The following is a 10962-nucleotide window of genomic DNA, read 5'->3' as shown; positions in this document are numbered from 1 at the left end:
ATGGATAGCAGGACGGACGCCCGAGGACCCCTTAGTCCAGGACTCCCTCAGTAGCCCCCGATCCTAGCTTCAATGACGAGGTGTTCGGCGTGCAGATAGTCTTCGGCGTTGCAAGGCGGGTTCCTTCTCCAAGTAATATGTTCCGCCGTTGATTCAATATCACTCCCCTCAGCTTCTGTGCGCCCATAACTTCGTCTTGCACGTGTCGAGCGAATGCGGAAAGTCAGGGTGTTTTTGCAAATAACACCCCGTCCACGCAAGGAAAAGCGCCTATTTAAAGGCATTAGATCTTAGATCCATGCGACACCTCACCGAGAAAATCCCCAGAGACCGCTAGGAGAAACCATTCTAACATGGCCAGCATTCCCAGCTCCTCCTCCCGTTCCAGCCCAAAGAGAAGCGAGTGGGAGAAGTGTTTTGTGTCTCACAGTCAGTTAGCAAAGTTGCAAACGCAGGGATTCCTTCCTCCCGCGGATCTAGTCCCTGTTCGAGGAGGGCTGGCCTCCTTCAATGGTGCGACTCAGGCGGAGGACTCCCCCAATCCATTCGGGGGGGAGCGAGTGTGCTTCGTCCCCTATCTGATAAGAGGCGTCGGATTTCCAGTCCATCCGTTCCTCCGAGGGCTTCTGGAATATTTCTGCGAGCTATTTTTGGGTGTTGAAGCCCATTTTGAACTGTGGAGAAAATCGTTCTATCTTGTCCCGCGTAACCATGAGGAGTCAATATTTGAAGTGGGCGGAGCCGAAGTGTGGCGCATCGCCGATACCGGATACCTGTCCGGCACACCAAGGAAGGCATGTAAAGAATGACGCTCCGAATGGTTCTATATTGAGGACGTTGCGCTTCCCGACCCAGTCCGAAAGGGTCTCCCTGAATTTGCAAGCGTTCTGCTAAAGAAACGTCATAGTTGGCGCCCCCGGAGCCTTGAGGAGGATGATAGTACGGAGGTTCGTCAACTCATGGGCGAGATAAAGACACTCGCCCAGTCCGGATTGACAATAGTTGAGGTAATGGCGACCTCCATAGCGCGAGGGGTTCAGCCACTTCAATATAGAGGGCTCCCCATGTGGCACTACAAAGGGGAGGACGACGCCTCCCGCTGTGGTCGGAAAGGTCTGGGCACCCCCGCCGCTCTGGCCAAAATATTGGCCGAGCTGTTCAAAGGGGAAGAAGAGGAATTTCTTCCCATCAATCTCAGAGAGGGATACTCCATGTATAATCCTCCCAGCTGGGTAAGCCCCCAATCTTTTTACTCATTCCGCTTCCCGGATTACCTTTAATGAATTACTGATCCGCTTATAATAGCATTGGGGAAAAATCACCGAGGGGTTTTATAGCCCCGCCCCACAGCCTCAGAACCACAACCGGGAGCTGGATCCTGGGTTTGAAGAGGACCCTGATATATTTGTTGTACTTGCGAAAGGGGCGTTTTACCAGGCGAGCTACGATGGCACGGAAGTGGCCATTATAGCCGATTACCCTGGTCTTCTTCCTGCTTCCCACGTAAGTCATTAAGAAAAAATCTCATTCGAAAGAGCTTCCTCGCACTGCCTCACCCATCGCACTGTTCCGTGCTCCACAGGGGAGGCGTTCAGCGCGTCACACTACTCCGGGGGCGGCTCCAAAGAGAGCAGCTCCGACGTCGAGTAAGGCTTCCAACAGGAAAGTCGGTGACGGCGCGGCTGGTCCCTCGTCCAAGAGGTAAGGATTTGAGGGTATACTTTAGTAGTCACATCCAACTGTATCTTGTACGTCTGTTTGATACCAGGAAAAAGGTTCACCGGACCAAGTTCGAGGGTCCGGCCAGCCGTACTCCCAGCGCCCGGGTTTTAGACCCCGTTGGAGGGGCGGGAGCCGACGTAGGAACGGTGTCGGACTGTCCTTCGGCCGAGGGATCAGAGAATATGTTCATTACCAACTCGGAAGTGGAGAGCGCCATGAATCATCGGCGCTGCAGGGCTGTTTTATGAGACCCTGAATTCTCAGAAGAGGCATTCAATGCCTTCAGCTCGGCTGATGCATACATCCGAACTGCTCGAAACGGGCTTAGTAGAGCCACGAAGCAGTATTTCACAGATGTGCGGGTAAGTTTTCTTTGTCCCAATAGGACACCCATATGGCAGTAGCCCCCCGGGACTGAAAGCAGTTCGTACGACTGATTTAAGGACCATTTTATGATCAGATTCTTACAGAGAAGAACAACCTGCTATCCCATGAGCTGGAACAATGTCGGACGCAGCTAAATGCTGCTACCGTCGAACTGAAAGAGTCCAAGAAGGCGTCACCCGGTAATGTTCCCCTCCAACGAGAAAATGTACTTATATGCCCTGAATACTAACAGTCTTGCCTATACCATGACGTAATGGTCAGGGGACTCAAAGAGGCATTGCAAGTCGCGCAAGCGAATGAGCAAGAAGCCGAAAGGCTACAAGCTACAGGTGATCGTGTGCTGAAGCAGGCCATTATTGAGAAAAACCAGCTCCGGGATTGCAAGACCCAGCTAGGCGAAGAGCTGAAAGATGTGCGGGCCCAGCTAGCCAACTAGAAGGTGCGGGGAGGCATATTTAGTATTTGTCTGAACTATTTTTAAAGTAGTTCGGAGGTAGATGAAACTGATATAGCTATGATTGCAGGTATATTGACGTGCCGTCCTGAAGAGGAGGTGTCCGGATCATCGAGTGATCTGCGGCAAGAGCTATCGCGAGTGCACGAACAGGCTCGGCTGGCGATGCGGAGTGTTGCCAAGGCTCTATGGCCATCCGCCTCCCCTCGAGGAAGTATGGAGGAGCTTGTAGAGCTGTTTAAAGGAGCGCGGCGACGTATCCGGCTATGGAAGATATCGGCCTGCCGAGAGGGTGTGCGAGAGGCTTGGGCCATGGTGAAAACTCGGTATACCAACCTTGATCCGAATCACATGGCTCGGGTCAGACCGGTAGGGCCGAATGGGGAAGAAATTCTCGTTAGTTTAGTATATGAACAAGTAGAGGTGGCCGCCAAATATTCCCAACAGGATTGTAAGTTAGACTGCATGTTAGATGGTATAGAGGCGGAAGTGTTTGAGTCCAAGTGACTATGTACTTTCCTCACCATGTGGAATTCTAGCTTAATTGTATATCATTTGTCATGGCAGACCTTTTCGCTTCAACCTCCGGACTCGATGGTGCGGAGTGTTTCCGAATACCCTCGCGGCCGAATAGACCGGGGTATGCCTGGAAAACTTGGCGTAGGGGTCATAGTTGCTTGAACAGACAAGTTGTATCCGGCTAGTTATGTTATAGTACACTGAGATTGTAAGAAACATCTTCCAGGGAGAATAGTTCCGTGAAGGGTTCCTTTCCCTGGGTGTGCATGCATCAGTAGCCATGTCCGAATTGTGATGTGAACATCACAGTATGTTAGCTTCTGGGGGTTCACCATAGAGTGAGTGCAAAAAGTGTTTTTAATCCACCGACCTAATATTCCCTTAAGAACGCTAGCTTTCGGCTTAACCCAGTCTGAGGTGCACATCCGAATGACCTGACAGTAACAATCGCAGAGGTGCTCCCTTTACCACCTAGCCGAACAATCGGGAACGTAGGGGTAAGCACAGGAGCTAGGCAACCCAGCTTGGCCAAAACTTAAGTGATATCGATGCATATAATGGTGAAGAAAAAACATACGGGGAAAACGCGTATGTGTGATGAGCTTGACGCTCAGAAAATAATATTAACCTGCTTCTGTTAAAGAAGCCCCAGGTATAATGGGCGTACATATGTAAAAGATGTGTACATCAGCAGTGTTCTGTCAAGCCGAATAAGAGCTTTAAAGCGAAAAGATTGTGTAAAAGGAGGAAAGAGTTATGGAAACTATAAGGGAGAAGGAGACAAAAAAGGGTTCGGCGCTAGGCTTAGAACCTTCGGAGTCTGGCCGCATTCCAGGGGTTTGGCTCTAGGCGATTGTCTGATACGTCACGAAGATGGTACGCTCCTCCGGTAAGAACTTCGTCAATTATGAAGGGACCCTCCCATTTGGGCTTGAGTTTGTCCTTTTTCTTCTCCGGCAAGTGTAGAACGAGTTCGCCAACGTTGTAATTCTTGGCCCGTACTTCTCTGCTTTGATATCTTCGAGCCTGCTGTTGATAAAATGCTGAACGGGCCTTGGCGACGTCGGGCTCCTCCTCCAGGGCATCTAGGCTGTCCTGCCGATCCAACTCGGCCTCTTTCTCTTCGTACATACGCACACGAGGTGAGTCATGTATAATATCGCGGGGCATCACCGCCTCTGCACCGTACACCATGAAGAAAGGTGTGTATCCGGTAGTACGGTTGGGTGTGGTCTGCAGCCCCCAGAGTATGGAGTCGAGCTCCTCGACCCAGTGCGTGTCGGACTCTTTCAAAGACCGCACTAGTCTAGGTTTGATGCCACTCATAATAAGACCATTAGCTCGCTCGACTTGACCGTTTGTTTGCGGGTGGTAGACAGAGGCGTAATCGAGCTTAATGCCCAGATTAGCACACCAGGTTTTTACCTCATCAGCTGTGAAATTTGAACCGTTATCGGTGATGATGTTGTGTGGTACACCGTAACGGTGTACCACATCGGATATAAATGCAATTCCCGGTCCGAACTCGGCCGTTTTAACTGGTCTAGCCTCTATCCTCTTGGTGAATTTGTCCACCATGACCAGCAGATATTTTTTCTTATGGCTTCCCCATTAAAGGGGTCCGACCATGTCCAAGCCCCAGACCGCAAAGGGCCATGTAATGGGGATTGTTTATAGAGCGGTTGGGGGCATATTGGTTTGGTTAGCGAAGAGTTGGCATCCCACACAGTGCTGGACGAGGTCCTGTGCGTCTGCCCAGGCTGTAGGCCAGTAAAATCCTATACGGAAGGCCTTGCTGACAAGTGCTCGAGCTGCGGCGTGGTGCCCACCGAGGCCGGTGTGAATTTCTGCCAAGAGTTTCCGCCCCTCCTCCTCGGAGATACACCTTTGAAGGACTCCGGTAGTGCTTTTCTTGTAGAGCTCTCCTTCATGAACTTTATAGGCCTTCGAACGCCGGACGATGCGGCGAGCCTCGTTCTGATCTTCTGGGAGCTCCTTCCTATTAAGGTAGGCTAAGAATGGTTCGGTCCATGGGGCAATGACTGCCATGATGAGGTGGGCCGATGGTGTTGTTTCGGTGGCTGAGCCTCCGATGATATCGTCGTGTTTGTTATGTGTGTTTGTGTTCGGAACGGGACTGTCGTTGCTGTCTCCCCCTTGGCACACCACGGATGGCTTAAAGAGCCTTTCGAGGAAGATGTTAGGTGGGACGGGGTCGCGCTTAGCGCCGATGCGGGCGAGGACGTCTGCCGCCTGATTACTTTCGCGGGCGATGTGATGAAATTTGAGTCCCTCGAACCGAGCCGACATCTTCAAGACGGCATTGCGATAAGCTGCCATCTTTGGATCTTTGGCATCAAAGTCTCCATTAATATGGGATATTATGAGGTTTGAGTCCCTGCGCACCTCCAGGCATTGTGTACCCATTTATACGGCCATCCGAAGGCCATGTAACAAGGACTCATATTCGGCTGCGTTGTTGGAGTCTGTGTATAATATTTGGAGTACGTACTGGACGATATCTCCTGTGGGGGACGTTAATACGACGCCCGCCCCTAGCCCTGCCAACATTTTGGAGCCGTCAAAGTGCATAACCCAGTTGGAATATGCGTCGTACTCTTTAGGGAGTTCGGCTTCTGTCCATTCGGCGATGAAGTCAGCCAGTACCTGGGATTTGATGGCTCGATGTGGTTTGTACGTGATGTCAAATGGCAGGAGCTCAATGGCCCATTTGGCAATCCGACCCATTGCATCCCTGTTGTTTATGATATCATTGAGGGGCACTTCGGAGGCCACCGTGATCGAACACTCCTGAAAGTAGTGTCATAACTTTCAAGATGCCATGAAGACGACATATGCTATCTTTTGATAGTGAGGGTACCGGTATTTGCATGGTGTGAGGACGGTGGATACGTAGTAAACCGGCTTTTGGAGCGGGAATTTGTGTCCGTCCTGTTCACGCTCGACGACGAGTACGGCGCTCACCACCTAGTGTGTTGCTGATATGTATAGGAGCATTGGTTCGCCGACATTTGGCGCGGCCAGGATTGGGTTGCTTGCCAGAAGGGCTTATATTTCTTCTAGTCCGGACGTCGCCGCGTCTGTCCACTCGAAGTTATCGGTGCGCCGTAGAAGGCGGTAGAGCGGCAGCGCTCTTTCTCCCAACCTGGAGATAAAGCGGCTTAAAGCTGCAACGCACCCAGCAAGTTTTTGGACCTGTTTGAGTTTGGTTGGCGTAGCCAATTGTGACAGAGCTCGGATTTTGGCTGGATTTGCTTCAATTCCTCTGTTTGAAATGATGAAGCCCAGCAGTTTTCCGGCGGGGACACCGAAGACACACTTTTCCGGGTTAAGCTTGATGTCGTATGTGTGGAGGTTGTCGAATGTGAGACGCAAATCGTCCATTAGTGTTTCGACGTGTCTGGTTTTGCTGACGATGTCGTCCACGTAGGCCTCCACTGTCTTGCCGATCTGTTTCTCGAGGCATGTTTGGATCATGCGCTGGTAGGTGGCGCCGGCGTTCTTGAGCCCGAAAGGCATGGTATTGAAGCAAAATGGCCCGTATGGCGTAATGAATGCTGTTGTGGCTTGATCGGACTCCTTCATTTTGATTTGATGGTATCCGGAATATGCGTCAAGGAAGCAGAACGAGTCGTGTCCTGCAGTAGCATCAATGATTTGATCAATGCGAGGGAGGGGGAAGGGATCCTTAGGGCAAGCCTTATTGAGGTCTTTGAAATCAATGCACTGGCGCCAAGATTTATCCTTCTTTGGTACCATTACCAAGTTTGCCAGCCAGTCCGGATGTTTAATATCTCTAATGAATCAGGCCTCGATTAGTTTGGCCAGCTCTTCACCCATAGCTTGTCGTTTGGGTTCGGACAAGCGCCACAGAGTTTGCTTGACCGGCTTATATCCCTTTAGTATGTTGAGGCTGTGTTCGGCCAACTCGCGCGGGATGCCTGGCATGTCTGAAGGGTGCCAAGCGAATATATCCCAATTTTCGCGCAAGAAGTCTCGTAGTGCGGCGTCGACTGTAGGGCTGAGTTGTGCTCCGATAGATGCTGTCTTCTTCGGGTCCGTTGGATGGACCTGAAATTTGACTATTTCTTCTGCTGGCTTGAAGGAAGTGGATTTGGGTCGTTTGTCCAGGATAACGTCATCTCTATCCACAGTGGAGCATAGTGCGATTAGTTCTTCAGCCGCAAGGGCCTCAGATAATGCCTCGAGGGCCAAGGATGTGGTTTTGTTCTCGGCGCGGAGTGCTATGTTTGGATCGCTGGCGAGGGTGATTATTCCATTAGGCCCGGGCATTTTTAGCTTCATATACCCATAATGGGGTATGGCTCGGAAGCGCATGAAGGCCTCTTGCCCTAACAGGGCGTGTTTCCACTATTGAAAGGGGCCACCTGGAAAGTTATTTCTTCGGACCGATAATTCTCCGGCGTGCCGACACCACATCAAGTGTAATTTTTCCCGCACACCGCGCTTCCCGACTGGGAATGATACCTCAGAAGGTTGTGCTGCTTTTCTCGATGCGGCTCCTATCTATTTCCATCTTTTGGAGCGTGTCCTCGTAAATGAGGTTTAGTCCGCTTCTGCCGTCCATGAGGACTTTTGTAAGTCGAAAGCCGTCCACGATGGGACTGAGCACTAATGCGGCTTGCGCTCGGACTGTTCTGTATTTAGGTTCGTCACTGGCGTTAAAGGTTATGGCCGTGTCGTTCCAGGGGTCAATTGCAGCGACTTGGCATACTTCGGCGAGATCACGCAGGGCCCTTTTACGCTTATTGTTTGAAGCGAATGTCTCAAAGACTGTCAATACCCTATTGTCGTTGTTTGTTGGAGGGTGTTGTTCTGGGGTGTCCTTGGTAAGGATGTCCTCGCCGCTCTTGGCTACCTGCCGCAGTATCCAACATGCTCTGAGGCTGTGGGTTGCCACGGTATCCGGCGTCGTGTGTATTTTGCATGGGCCATTGAGCCATCCCTCCAGAACGGTGCCGTGCAGCGTAATGGGTTTATGTTTTTGACTGTTCGGCTGGGCGTGCCATGCGGGTGCATCCTTTTCGCCTGTAGGGGGAGTCGGGGTGGCTCCCAGCAAGCTGCCTGAGTTTTCCAGGCGCTTTCCATCGCGTTGTACTTTTCTACGATAGTTGCTAAGTCAGCGAACTTTGGTATGAGGCGGCGATTGATGGTGTTAAGGATACCTTCGTCCGCGCAGTTGTTGCAGAATACTGCTATCGCATCTTCGTCGCGGCAGTCTTGTACCTTGTCTTTGACAAGGAGGAATCTGGCCCAGATGTGGTGGACCGTTTCCTGGGACTGTTGCTTGATGCTCCTGAGAGCGTCTATTTCCGGGTGGGTAGGTGGAGTTGAATCCGAACCCTGACCCGATTTTGGATCCGGAGTTTGGAAATCTACCGGGCCTGTCAGTTCGGGCTCCAGGATATCGACTGATTTTGTAGGCTTGTCATCCGACTCTATGTTCGGAGAAGAGGCATGCCTTTCTGCCGGAGAATATCCGGCTCTTCAAGATCGGAGATCCGAACATAGTTCGTCTTCAATATAGTGGAAGAGTTGCTCCGCTCATCGACTACCGCTATCTGATGGGTGATCGGTGGAGTTTTAATTTCTCTCTGGTCAGGTTTAAGCCCAACCCGATCGTAGTCCGTAGCGACCCCCAAGGCGGCCATGCGATCCAGGAGTTCGTTCAACGACGATAACTCCATTGGATCCATGCGGGCGGAGTATTCGGGATCAACGCGGAGGCGATTTTCGATGACTTGAGAGGTCATTGTCAGCTTAAGGGCCGAGCCGGCGGTCATGATGAAGCCGCCGAGCCGAAGGGTCTGGCCTGGGGCCAGGGCCCCTCCGGAGGTAATATTATCCTTGACAACAAGGCGAGCCATCAACCCTCTTGGCGACGGCACAGTGGAACTCTCAATGAAAGCACCAATGTCGGTGTCAAAACCGGCGGCTCTCGGGTAGGGGGTCCCGAACTGTGCGTCTAGGATCAATGGTAACAGGAGACGGGGGACACGATGTTTACCCAGGTTCGGGCCCTCTCTATGGAGGTAATACCCTACTTCCTGCTTGATTGATCTTGATAAATATGAGTGTTACAAGAGTTGATCTACCATGAGATCGTAATGGCTTAACCCTAGAAGTCTAGCCTATATGTATATGGTAATGAGTATTTCTCCATCCGGACTATGCTCTCCGGTTTATATAGGCACCGGAGAGATCTAGGGTTACATGGGGTCGGTTACATAAGACGGAATCTTCATAGTCAGTCGCCTAGCTTTCTTTCCACGCCAAGTAGAGTCCAATCTGGACACGGGTGTAGTCTTCGGTCTTCATGTCTTCACAGCCCATCAGTCCGGCCCATGGATAGCAGGACGGACGCCCGAGGACCCCTTAGTCCAGGACTGCCTCTCCGGGGCGCTCTCCAGGAGATCCAGGAGGCCAAGGAGATCGCAGCGGGTAAGGCATTTAACATCAGATAGCGTTTACTAACCCGGATTCGGAGTTGCGCAGAGGCGTTTGCGGATCTGCCACGCAGCGTGTCCGATGCTGCGGAGTTCTTCTGAGCCAGAGAAGGGAGCTCCACGGAGAAGCTGTTCTGGTTGCAGTACGCTGTGCCAGAGCATCCGGTGCCCTTTACTGACCAGCTGAAGCAGTTGGTGGAGCTGCATAGGGTGGCCGAACTGGCCATGAAGGATTTCACAATCCGGCTGTGGCCAGCCGAAGCTATGCCCGGCAGCTACTTCGGCCTCGTGAAGCGGCTGGTGGAAGCCTGTCCGCAGCTGGACACCGTCAAGCGATCAGCCTGCATCGAAGGTGCCCGCATGGCTTTCGCCCGTTGCAAGATGTGGTGGGCGAATATGAACGCCGTTGAAGTGGCTAAAGGGCCGCCGGAGGGCAAGGAGCACTGCATACCCGAGCGTTATTTCGCGGATGTCATAGAAGGGTCTCGACTTGTAGCAGCGCAGTGCGGGCAGGACATTATTTTCGAATGAAAACATTCGTGTTGTCTTTGCTTATGACTGAAACAAAGTTCGTTTGTAATATAATATTTGGTATGTTTTGATTGTTTCCTCCTGTGCGGCCGTGGTGTATAGAATTCGAGGGTAGGCCAGTCGTCGGCTTCTGCCCTCACGTAGGTAGTACGGAGGTGTTCGGGATGGAATCTAAACAATCTTGATCCAATTATATGGTCCTTCAAGGAGTTGTTTAGCGCGACGAACCAGGCAATCGGACTATGCGGCTTTAACGCCCTCACTTAGCCATAGGAGTTTTATAATAAAACATGGGCGCAGCCCCTGGTATGCGGACCAGGGTGCTGTCAGCATCAGATCGGGAAGTACCGATCCTTCGCATAATGCGAAAGAAATCTCCAACGATTTGTAACCCTCGAACAGCTGACCGGCTCTCGCCGCATCATGACAGTCAGTTTTCGGCTTTCTCTACTGAGGTGCTCATCCAGTTTAGACCGGGGCACAATCGCAGCAGTTCTCCCTTTACTACCCTAGCCGATGTAGCGGAACATAGGGTAGCAAACACAGGAACCGGGCAACCCAACTATTGACCAAAGACATGATTCGGAGCCGATGCATATAATGCTAAATTCGGGGTGCCGAACTTCTCTATAAGAAGTGTTCGGACTTTGTTGCCGTGTTATGGGGCGATGAGGAGCCCCTGGCAAATATGAAACGTACCAGAGTGTATGGGTGCTAGGAAATAGGCAATTTAAAGGAAAACAAAAGGAGAGCAGATATAGTATCTGGGTCCCTTGAACTTGGACCATGAACTGTTTCCATTTATAGTTGGATTAATGCATCAAAGCATATTGATACAAAATAATGCAATAACCAACCGGC

This window comes from Aegilops tauschii, chromosome 6, assembly GCF_002575655.3.
Source record: "Aegilops tauschii subsp. strangulata cultivar AL8/78 chromosome 6, Aet v6.0, whole genome shotgun sequence".
Classification (NCBI taxonomy): Eukaryota; Viridiplantae; Streptophyta; class Magnoliopsida; order Poales; family Poaceae; genus Aegilops; species Aegilops tauschii.
The sequence above is the reverse complement of the archived record's forward strand: the minus strand, read 5'-3'. Positions refer to the sequence as shown.